Below are 11,057 nucleotides of genomic sequence, written 5' to 3'. Positions count from 1 at the left end.
TTCCTTGTTGGCTACCCTTTGGTCGGCCCACACCATCCAGGCTTGATAGACATAGTCGGTGGCCTGGCCGCATCCGTCTGGCTGATGACGTGAAGCTCACGTGCTCCTTCTGCCTCCTGGTTTCTTTCCTCCTCCCTGCTCTTGCGCCCGGCTTTTAACCCCTCTGGACGCGACTACGCCACACTCTGATTGGCTTCTTGCCTTTTCGGGTCCATATATGGTCCTTACACCACTTGTTTCCTGCGGCGCGTTCTCTGATGGGCTGACCAGTCGCTACCATACTTGACCATAATGCCTGTCTTTTGACACGGCGTTCTTTCATTGGTGCGCTGCTTGCGCGCACTTCAAATGGGCGTTTCTTTGTTCGCTTCCCTTTTGGGGGTTTTGATACATCCCTTCTCCGGGGGTGTCCTTGACACACAACACTAGATACGCTAGTGGTTATGAGGGACCGACTGAAGTAGCGGGAGGTGAATTAGGGGCTGGCACAAGGAACATGACGGGACGTACTTGCGAAGGAATTCTGCATGCCCCAACAGTAATAAGGCAACCGTACCCGATATTACGTCTTTAAAACACCAGAGTGATAGCAAGTTTGCTCGGCGTGAAAAGAAGCACCATTGTCGGCACGGCGTTGGCGCGGGATAACAAGTAGCTATTTACGTCCTTCGTGGAGGTAGTTACTTTGGCAAAGATCGTCGTCACGCAGTGCGAAGTGGGAAGCTTGTCTGTGAAGTTCACGGGTTCTTTGGTTAGCTAGGGGACCAGAGAGGACGGAAATATTGAAAGGGATCCTTGGATCCTTGCGTCGCTCAGTGCAGAAATCTTCCATTGAGAGAGCAAAAAGAACGGTGTGATCAGTCGAAACGCAGGCAACCTCAGCAGGAAGTGGTGATCGGGACAGAGCGTCAGTGCCTTGATGCTTACGACCCGACCGATAAATGACGAGTATGTGGACCTCTTGAAGCCGCATAGCTCGTCGACCATGGCACCCGTATGGATATTTTAATGAGTATAGCGAGCAGAGCGCATGGTGTTCCATGATGCTGTCTAAAGGTCAGCCGTGCAAATAGGGTCGAACCTTTCCAAGTGCCTATAGAATTGCTAGACAGACATTTTCCGTGAAGGAGTAGTTACATTCTGCTTTGGTGAATGTGCGACTCGCATATGCGACAACATACTCGCTAAGCCCCGGATTTCATTGTGGCTGCACTGCTCGGAGGCCAACTCCCCTGGCATCAGTGTGGATCTTCGTGGGAGAGCCAGGATTTAAGTGCCAAAGGACAGGCTGTAAAGTGAGCAGGCGCCGCAAGGCCGTTAATTGGTCATCGCATGCTGGCGGCCAGGCCGATAGATCACCGGCGCCGTCTTTGCAAAGCCATGTAAGCGGGGAAATGATAGAGGCGATGATCGGTACAAAGCTGTGGAAGTAAGAGCAAACGCCGATGAACCTCCATAAAGGCTTCATATTTGTCACATTCGGCAACTCGGATACGGGATGCAACTTGATTTCTCCGTAAATATTCCACCCTTAGACACGACGTGACCCATACAATGGCGACCTGACGCGCTGCAAATTGTCACTTCTTAAGATTATGTTGCAGCTGGGCGTTAGCAATGCAGGTCAGTACTCGCATGAGACATGCAAGGTGCGTTCAATAGTGAGGAGAAAACAACGATATCGTCTAGATTGCTAGTGGTGATTGCAAGCAGCAGACCTCTGTGCTTCATCCGCCACGTTTAATGGTGGTGCCCGTGTGTAGTACCGTATTGGTGATGAGAGTGCTAGCCCATGGTGATAGTCTACGACGCTTTTTTGGCATGCGCATCGCGCATTATTTATAAACTATACGTCCAAAGGTCGCGCTTTGCGTGCGCTGCTGATAATTTTTTCTGTGTTTCCAAACGCTAGTGACAGGCTACCTGATGAATTAGCAGTTTTGTAGCAGCCACTGATTATCATACAGATTCTGTCTGGAGAGGGCTTTACGCGCCAATGGCGTAAGTCATCGGCGGTGGCTCAGATAACGAAGCGAGCCCCAAAGGTGACGGTGGTGTATCCTAGCGCGTGCTTGGATAAAACAGTTTGGAAATGTTCATCCCGGAGAGCTCACCGTGCGGGCCGTCGCGGCGACTTGCGCTCCTTCTCGGATTTCCAAGTTGGCTGCCCCTGGCGGGCGACGGCGAACTCCGCTTCTTCAGTTGAAAAATGAGTGACAAAACCGCAAAAGCGTCGCCGATAGCCGCAATACCACACTAGCTGCAACACGCAACTTGACAATGCCGTCCAAACCGTGACCCTAGCTCTGTGCAGCTCCCAAAAAGCCAGTCTTAGTTTAGCTAATTTAAAGTATATCAGTCTTTAAAAAAGTACTTATAACCATTATATTGCGTCAGGTACCAAATAAATAGGGGAAATATGGCAATAAGCACGGTAATAAAGGCGGGAAATAACGTTGGAATTAACAAAATATTCCCACTAATAATTTCTTTTCTCTGAAGCTGTGGTTTACACAACAGCACGGCAGTAGCAGCCGAGGCAATCGTACTCCCTTGAAGGGTATACCTTTACCTGTAATGTAAGTGTTTCTGCTGCCGACGCCCCGGTCTTGCTCTAAAGGAGAACAAACTTGCTCCCTGTTGGCTTTCCTATGACTTCTGAACAGAGATTGCCGCTCGCATGACAAAGACGCCCCACAAAACTTGTTTACTGAGGTTCTTTCACAGCCATGTAGATGGGCCCGATAGAAGAAACTACAATGTGCCACCCATTCTCTACCAAACAGTATGTCCGCAGTGGCATGGGTGACAAGTAGCAGAGTGATCTTCTTCTAAGAATAAAGGATAATGTAGGCCAGTGTTGCCACGTGATTCTAGCAAAAGACTACAAGATCATGATCCCTTTCACTGTGTGAAGCTGAATCACACACGATGCTACAGCCGGATAGCAGGGGGCGTTCTTAAACCGCAACTGGTGTTCAAGATGCCACCGCAGTTCCGAGTGGGCGCATGAAGGCAGACACGCAAGCCTTGGAAACGTTGACAAAGGGAGAGTGGTACAAACACAGAGAAGGGCGACGGAAATCTCACTGCCATGAATTTTTGCGAAACCTCTGGTTGTTGCTTACGTGAAAGTGTGATGATCGTCAAGTGATGTTTGCTGATAACCAATCTACTCGAAATTTGTGTCACTGTCAAAAGATATATAAGCGTGACGTACATATTAGAAGTACTAAATTCTTGATTATAGTGGCTATTCGCGCCTATTAACTCAACAAGCATGTCGGAGGGAATAAATGTACCTACTTGGGCTCCAAATCATCTTTTGAGCGGCTTGAGATGTGAAGGGCGACTGCGGAGCAATAATGCAAACTGCTGGATGCATCTTTACCGCATGCTCCCTTATAAGCGTCTCGCGCTGCAAAGATCAACGACTTTGTATTCCAAGACTTGAAAACTACCTGCAAGCGTCGAAGTGTTAATGTTTCTTCAAACGAATCCAAGTCATGGTACCTGCACTCCTCCGTGGGACAAACCTTGGCTACTCAAAGCTATAGCTTCAAGCGCTTTCATGCCTGTCAACGTGGCCCCGGCCTGCCCTCACATGTTTCCTACAAAAGTGCAGTTTAGTGCATTTCTGCCACGTCGATGTTATGTAAATCGAACGTCACGCTCGGAAGTCGCAATGAACAAAGTGCGCGGGCAGTCCAACCCGCGTTATCACATCGCTGTTTTAGCTCGTTTCGATACGCTTCCATCTGAGCCATGCCAACGCGACCAGCTTCGTATCTTGGCGGCTTGCGTGGCCACCTCGCAGCGTTGACATCGCATGAAGAGGAACGACGCGTGGGGCTTCACTCCTCCGACACCATCCACCATAACTGCTTCCACACTGCGCGCGCAGTTCAGGTCTCTCCATAACACACTAAACTTTTTTACACCCTTATTGGCCGAAAATGGTGTAAAAATCGTGTCCTATGGCTAACACCATTAAAAGGTGTTTTGGCAAAAAAAGTATGTAAGGATGAAAGAAATGGTGTTGAGCTCAACACCCTAATGGATGTTGTGGATGCTCAACACCCTAAAAAAGGGTGTTGAGCATCCGGAATGCGGAGTGGGAATGTGAATAGGGGGAGCGCGCAGCATTCAACACAAACAGTCAATACGCACAAGTTACAGTTGGAACACAACTGAATTGAGCAAAAAAAACAACGGGATGCAAGCGGTACAGGCAGACCAGACCTACGCAGTAATATAAGTGCTGTTTTTGCTTTTATATCCAGCACAGGAAAGCCCCCCCCCCCCAATCGTGTCGGTGGGCTTGTCGCAAAAAACAGATATTTTAGCGCTTATTTTGGAAGTAGGGATTTTACTATGAGATTACACAAATCAATACGCAGATTTGCAAAATCTTTTTTGAACAAGTCCTCCCCGCTACCTCAACACCTTTCTAAAAGGGCGTTCGTTATTGCCACACCCATTTTCCCCGAAGGGCGTAAGGCTAGAAATTAGGGTGTTAGAAACTAAGAAATAGGGCGTAAAGAAATGGGTGTAAAAAAACAGTGTAAGAAAACACCGTCAACTAAAAAATAGGTAAAGAGACCTCCAACTTTGGAGGCATTTTGTACGTGTTTATACGGGTGGACTGAACATTTGCTACAAGCCGTGGGGGTTTTGTACCTCACGATGTTTAAAGCAATATCAATTTTCATAATGTATTACCAGGGGAGCTCTTCAAGCTTGACCTATTTTCGGTGGCGTTAGCAAAAAAATAGAAAGAGAAAGAACTGCGGCACCTGTAAATAACGCACCACCGCAGATAGGGAAATATAACAGTGAAGTCGGCTTTCGAGCGTGTAAGAGTGTGAGCACAGGGGGCGTATGCTTAGGCGCACCTCTTACTATACCATTTCAAAGGTACTAGGCTTTTTGGATTCTAAAAGGTGGACAAATTGGCGCAGCTTGCGTGAGGGGTGCAAGGCTGGAGAAACAGCATAGCTTGGGGCCGACATAGCTTGTTTCCCCCTTGGATCCCCAGGCAGGGGGGGGTGTCACACACACTAGAACAGCCTTCTAAAATACGGTTATACTTGGCCTCACCCCTGAGCAGTCATCGTAGCTGAGAACGAACATTATAACCTTAGCAAAAGCAAACACAACAAAACTTGGCAACTCCAGAATAAACTAGGCCGACCCCCAGCTTCGTTTTTTTTTTTTTTGCAACTGAACACATATTTCACACTGTTTTAACAACCTACATTAAGCCAAGCGTGTTGCATTCGGTAAACACTTTTCGCCACACGACTATGGTCTTTTGAATTTTGAAGGTTCAAATTGGTGTTTCATGTGCCAAAGGTAAATGTGGGGCATGAGGTGCACCGCATATGGAAATGGAAACGAGCGATAATTGCATACAAGCAATTCTTTTTTTGCGTTTGAAAATTTCTTGCGAGTAGAGGAGTATATGAGGGGATGTCTTATTCTTTACAGCGCTATTATGCATCTAAGCATGGCCTTAATAAATGAACAGCTGAACACCTTTTCCGCACCCTTTCACCACGCTAAAAAAGCCCAGGGTGTTGAAGTTATCAACACCCTTTTTTCGCACAAAAATGGTGTAGAGCTAAGAAAACGGTGTTGATATTCAAGAAAAAATTATGCTACACCCTGTTGGGCTAAACTTCGCACGGGGCACCTTGTATATGCGTGGTGACGGTGAGCATCGACACCACCGACCCCGAGCTCCCATACATAAGCTGTGTTCAATCCAACCGTGGCGAGGTGTTGAAGGGTGAAGGTTAGAAGCCGTAAACGGTGGCCGTCGGAGCCTTGGTAAAGCTCCGGCCGATGGCCTCTCTACCTGTCTACCAGGCAGGGAGCTCCGGGACCTCTTTGACTACCAGGGTAACGTCAAAGGAGAAAGTACCCCTGTTGCTGCTTATACTATGGCACATGGTATTTTCAAAAACCCCTTTCCAAACTGTTTGGGCCCCGAAAAGGGTCCGCACCGAAGCAACTGTGCACTGTCCAACAGCCAAATACTTTGTGCACCACAGACTTCTCCCAAATTCCTCGTGATTCACTCTCTTCAAAATGAAATTGCACTCTCAAGCAAGTCCGTGTTCAAACTGGCACGATCCCTTGAATCTATTGTTGGTAGCAATTATAAGGCAAAGAAACTGTCATCAGGTGATGTACTTGTCGAAGTATACACTAAGAACCAGTCAGACAAGCTTCTGAACCAGACTGACATGTGTGACCTCAAAGTAGCTGTCCCAGCGCACCGCACCCTCAACTCTTCGCAGGGGGTAATCTCTGAAATAGAACTTCTGAATGAAACAGACCAAGAGCTTCTTTAAAACTTGCGTGATCACGTTGTAACAGCTCTAAAACGAATTACTATGAGGCGCGACGGCAAAGAAATCAAGAATAAACATGCTGTACCGACCTTTGACAGCAACTCTCTTCCTCAGACCATCAATGCTTCTTTCATTCGCTCTCAGGTTCGCCTTTACACTCCAAACCCTCTTAGGTGCTTCAGTGTCGGCGTTATGGGCGTGGTACCACCACATGCAGAAGTAGACTGACATGCGAAAAAATGTGCTCAGCATGACTGCCCAACCGAAAATTGTCCCAGCGACACATTCAAATGCTCAAACTGCGGAAATCCCCACGCCGCCCATTCCCGGTCTTGTGACGCCTTCAAAAACGAAAAGCAAACAATACACTTGAAAGTCACCGAAAACATCACTTTTGCCGAAGCGCGCAAAAGGCACGCTATGTTATCGTCTAGAGCATATGCCGACGCAGCTCGCCGGGGGACGGAGCGGCATCTTGTCTCGGCAGCGATCCAGTACTGCAGTGCAGACATGGTCCTGCCCCCGCCCCCCTCTTGGTTGCCCCAAGCCACCCAGGAAACTGCTCTCCGGTTGGGGAATCACCCGTGGTAGTGACGTCCGCCACCACTGCCGAGAGAGAGTCTGCACTCCCCTGTTCTGCTCCCCTGGCCTCTGAAAGCTTGACGGGCAAGTATGTGGGAGTCGCTGGCTGTTCTTTTGCGAACGCTGCGCTGCTGCAGCCTTCTGTGGCATGCACATTCAGCACTCCTAGGTGTGCGCGGGTGAAGAAGCCTGACCGTCAGCTTCTCCTTTGCCATCATATGAAGAGATGGATGCGACGGAGGCCTCGCCGGCTTCACAAACGTACAAAGAAAAGCGCCATTCCCGTGACCGCAAGAAAAAGCCACCTCCAAGAGTTCAAAAACAATTGATACTCCAGAAACTCAACTTACTAAACTTCCTCTTCTAGTAAAAGAAATATGAAATAAAGCCTAATTCACTGGAATTGTAGCTGCCTAATCAAATATCATGACGACATATATGAAATTCTTACAGAGTACCAGCCAAGCATAATATGTCTTCAATAAACACATTTGAATAGTCAACATTCTAACTTTCTTAGCCAATACACTATCTTTCGAAAAGACAGAGCCGGCTGCACTCATTCATCAGTTGGTGTAGTTTTATTTGTAAAAAGTCGGTGGCCTGCCAAAAACTAAACCTACAAACTAATATAGAATCTGTAGGGATGAGGGCCCTTATTTTTGGTAGGCTAACAACTATATGCTCAACATACATTGCGCCCGACTACCACATAACAACCACAGATTTTAATAGATCAACTGCCAGCATCATTCTTATTAGTAGGGGACTTGAATGCACACCACCTTCTCTATGGTTCAGCACGGGCTGACCCTCGATGACGACTCCAAGAAAAATTCCTGTTGTCTTCTGGCACTTGTCGGTTCAATAAGAAACAAGCCCCTTTTTGCAGCGCAACACACAATACATTTTCTTCTATTGACCTAGCGCTGGGGTCTGCCACTCTATTTCCTCTAGTTGAGTGGAGCGTCGCTTCAAATTCATATGGCAGTGATCACTTTCCTTTCATACTTAAATGAGCTCACAAAAGTGCAATTTCAACCATCCCATCAAGGTTTAAAGAAGAGGGAGCAGACTGAAAGAAGTTCAAAGAATTACCTTAGCTTTTTTACACATTCATACAGCATCTAGACATTGACCAAGCCACAGACATTATTACTGCGCATATCATCTTTGGCGCACATTCCTCCATCTCTCGAGCTTCAATAAACACAAAAAACAGGCCCAGACCATGGTGGAACGAGGAGCGTAGGACTACACGCAAAGAACAAAATAAAGCTTGGGGAACCTTCAGAAGATATCCGACAGTTGAAAACATCATTGCATTTAAACGAGCAAAAGCCAAAGGGAGACGAATTCGACGTGCTGCATAAACAGAGAGCTGGAGAACATTCCTGGCCTCTATAAATTCATTCACTAATACACACAAGGTATGGAAACGAATAAGAGCACTTCAGGGTCAGATCACGAACACTCTCCCACTTATTAGCACAACATGTGACACATTAGAGGATCAGGCCAACGCCCTCGGCAGTAATTTGGAACATATCTCCAGCTCTTACCTCTCCAGATCTTACCTCGGACCTGTCTTGGCGCCATCATGTAAATTAAGTATGTGCGAAAGCTTGTCGTGTTTTGGGCTTCCTACGTCAGAACGCTAAACGTTTACCAGTGAAAACTAAAGAGTTGCTGTACCAGACCAATGTTCGTCCCATACTTTACCTCTCCAGATCTCCAGATCTTACCTCGGACCTGTCTTGGCGCCATCATGTAAATTAAGTATGTGCGAAAGCTTGTCGTAATTTGGGCTTCCTACGTCAGAACGCTAAACGTTTACCAGTGAAAACTAAAGAGTTGCTGTACCAGACCAATGTTCGTCCCATACTTTACCTCTCCAGATCTCCAGATCTTACCTCGGACCTGTCTTGGCGCCATCAGGTAAATTAAGTATGTGCGAAAGCTTGTCGTGTTTTGGGCTTCCTACGTCAGAACGCTAAACGTTTACCAGTGAAAACTAAAGAGTTGCTGTACCAGACCAATGTTCGTCCCATACTTTACCTCTCCAGATCTCCAGATCTTACCTCGGACCTGTCTTGGCGCCATCATGTAAATTAAGTATGTGCGAAAGCTTGTCGTAATTTGGGCTTCCTACGTCAGAACGCTAAACGTTTACCAGTGAAAACTAAAGAGTTGCTGTACCAGACCAATGTTCGTCCCATACTTTACCTCTCCAGATCTCCAGATCTTACCTCGGACCTGTCTTGGCGCCATCATGTAAATTAAGTATGTGCGAAAGCTTGTCGTGTTTTGGGCTTCCTACGTCAGAACGCTAAACGTTTTCCAGTGAAAACTAAAGAGTTGCTGTACCAGACCAATGTTCGTCCCATACTTTACCTCTCCAGATCTCCAGATCTTACCTCGGACCTGTCTTGGCGCCATCATGTAAATTAAGTATGTGCGAAAGCTTGTCGTGTTTTGGGCTTCCTACGTCAGAACGCTAAACGTTTTCCAGTGAAAACTAAAGAGTTGCTGTACCAGACCAATGTTCGTCCCATACTTTACCTCTCCAGATCTCCAGATCTTACCTCGGACCTGTCTTGGCGCCATCATGTAAATTAAGTATGTGCGAAAGCTTGTCGTGTTTTGGGCTTCCTACGTCAGAACGCTAAATGTTTACCAGTGAAAACTAAAGAGTTGCTGTACCAGACCAATGTTCGTCCCATACTTTACCTCTCCAGATCTCCAGATCTTACCTCGGACCTGTCTTGGCGCCATCATGTAAATTAAGTATGTGCGAAAGCTTCTCGTGTTTTGGGCTTCCTACGTCAGAACGCTAAACGTTTACCAGTGAAAACTAAAGAGTTGCTGTACCAGACCAGTGTTCGTCCCATACTTTACCTCTCCAGATCTCCAGATCTTACCTCGGACCTGTCTTGGCGCCATCATGTAAATTAAGTATGTGCGAAAGCTTGTCGTGTTTTGGGCTTCCTACGTCAGAACGCTAAACGTTTTCCAGTGAAAACTAAAGAGTTGCTGTACCAGACCAATGTTCGTCCCGTACTCGAGTTTGCTTGAACGGTATGGGACCCACGTTTGAAATCTGATATCGAGAAACTAGAAAGAGTTCAAAACTTGGCTACTCGCTTTGTTCTTAAAGATTACGCAAGAAATTTCAGTGTATCTACAGCTAACCGTAGTCTAGGTTGGGATTCGCTTCAGCATCGTAGGAGGGTACTCAGACTAAACTTTTTTCACAATATATTTCGTAAAAAACAGGGATAGACAAAAGTTGTTATTTAATGAGTCCAGGCTACGTTTCACTAAGGACAGATCACTCCTGTAAAATAAAAGAAATAAGTTGTAGAACCGAACTGTTTAAGCATTCTTTTTTCCCGAAAACTCTTAGTGAATGAAATACGTTACCCAGAAATGTCGTGACAAATATGCCCAATGCTGTATTTTTGTATTCTTTGTAGTGTATCTTTGTTGAACATGCCGGGTTTTGGCTTGTCATTGTGAGTTAAGTGATATTTATCTTCTCCCTGTATTTCGTATGATTTCCTTCTTTCTCCCCCCCCCCCCAATTATTGCCTTGAAAAGGCGCTGTAGGTACTATCATATATAAATAAATCTTCAACAGAATTCCTTCGTCATAAAAAGATTGCAGAACGTAAGCCTCTTCACAACAAAAAAACATCATGTTACGGTTATAATTCTCCACTCGCCAAAAAACAGGAATTTCCCATTGCTTTTTCATAATGTAGGAAAACACCAAGGCAGCACAGGACTGTTCGGCCTAGAACAGGCCGGTGTACTTTGGCCGGTGATTTTCTGTCCGGCCGTTTTCCTGCAGCCATGTTCGGCCCGTGTCCAAATGGGGGCCTTTTGGCCGTATACGGCCGTAGTTCCATGGCTGTCCAACGGCCACTGTCCGTCGGCCAGTCGACCGGCTTACGGTCATACGGCCAGATTCCAGCCGTAGGGCTCCGGCCATTCCAAAGCCACCCGTGTACGGCCGAAGTACGGCCGCCGGCGGACAGTCGAGATGCGGTCGTCGGACTCCAGCCGGACTACAGCGACCGGAAATACGGCCGTGCTACGGGCATTGGAGTTCAG

Source organism: Haemaphysalis longicornis, unplaced genomic scaffold (assembly GCF_048455015.1).
Source record: "Haemaphysalis longicornis isolate Haplotype H1 unplaced genomic scaffold, Haemaphysalis longicornis Haplotype H1 scaffold_4, whole genome shotgun sequence".
NCBI classification, from domain to species: Eukaryota; Metazoa; Arthropoda; class Arachnida; order Ixodida; family Ixodidae; genus Haemaphysalis; species Haemaphysalis longicornis.
This window is presented reverse-complemented; position numbering follows the sequence as displayed.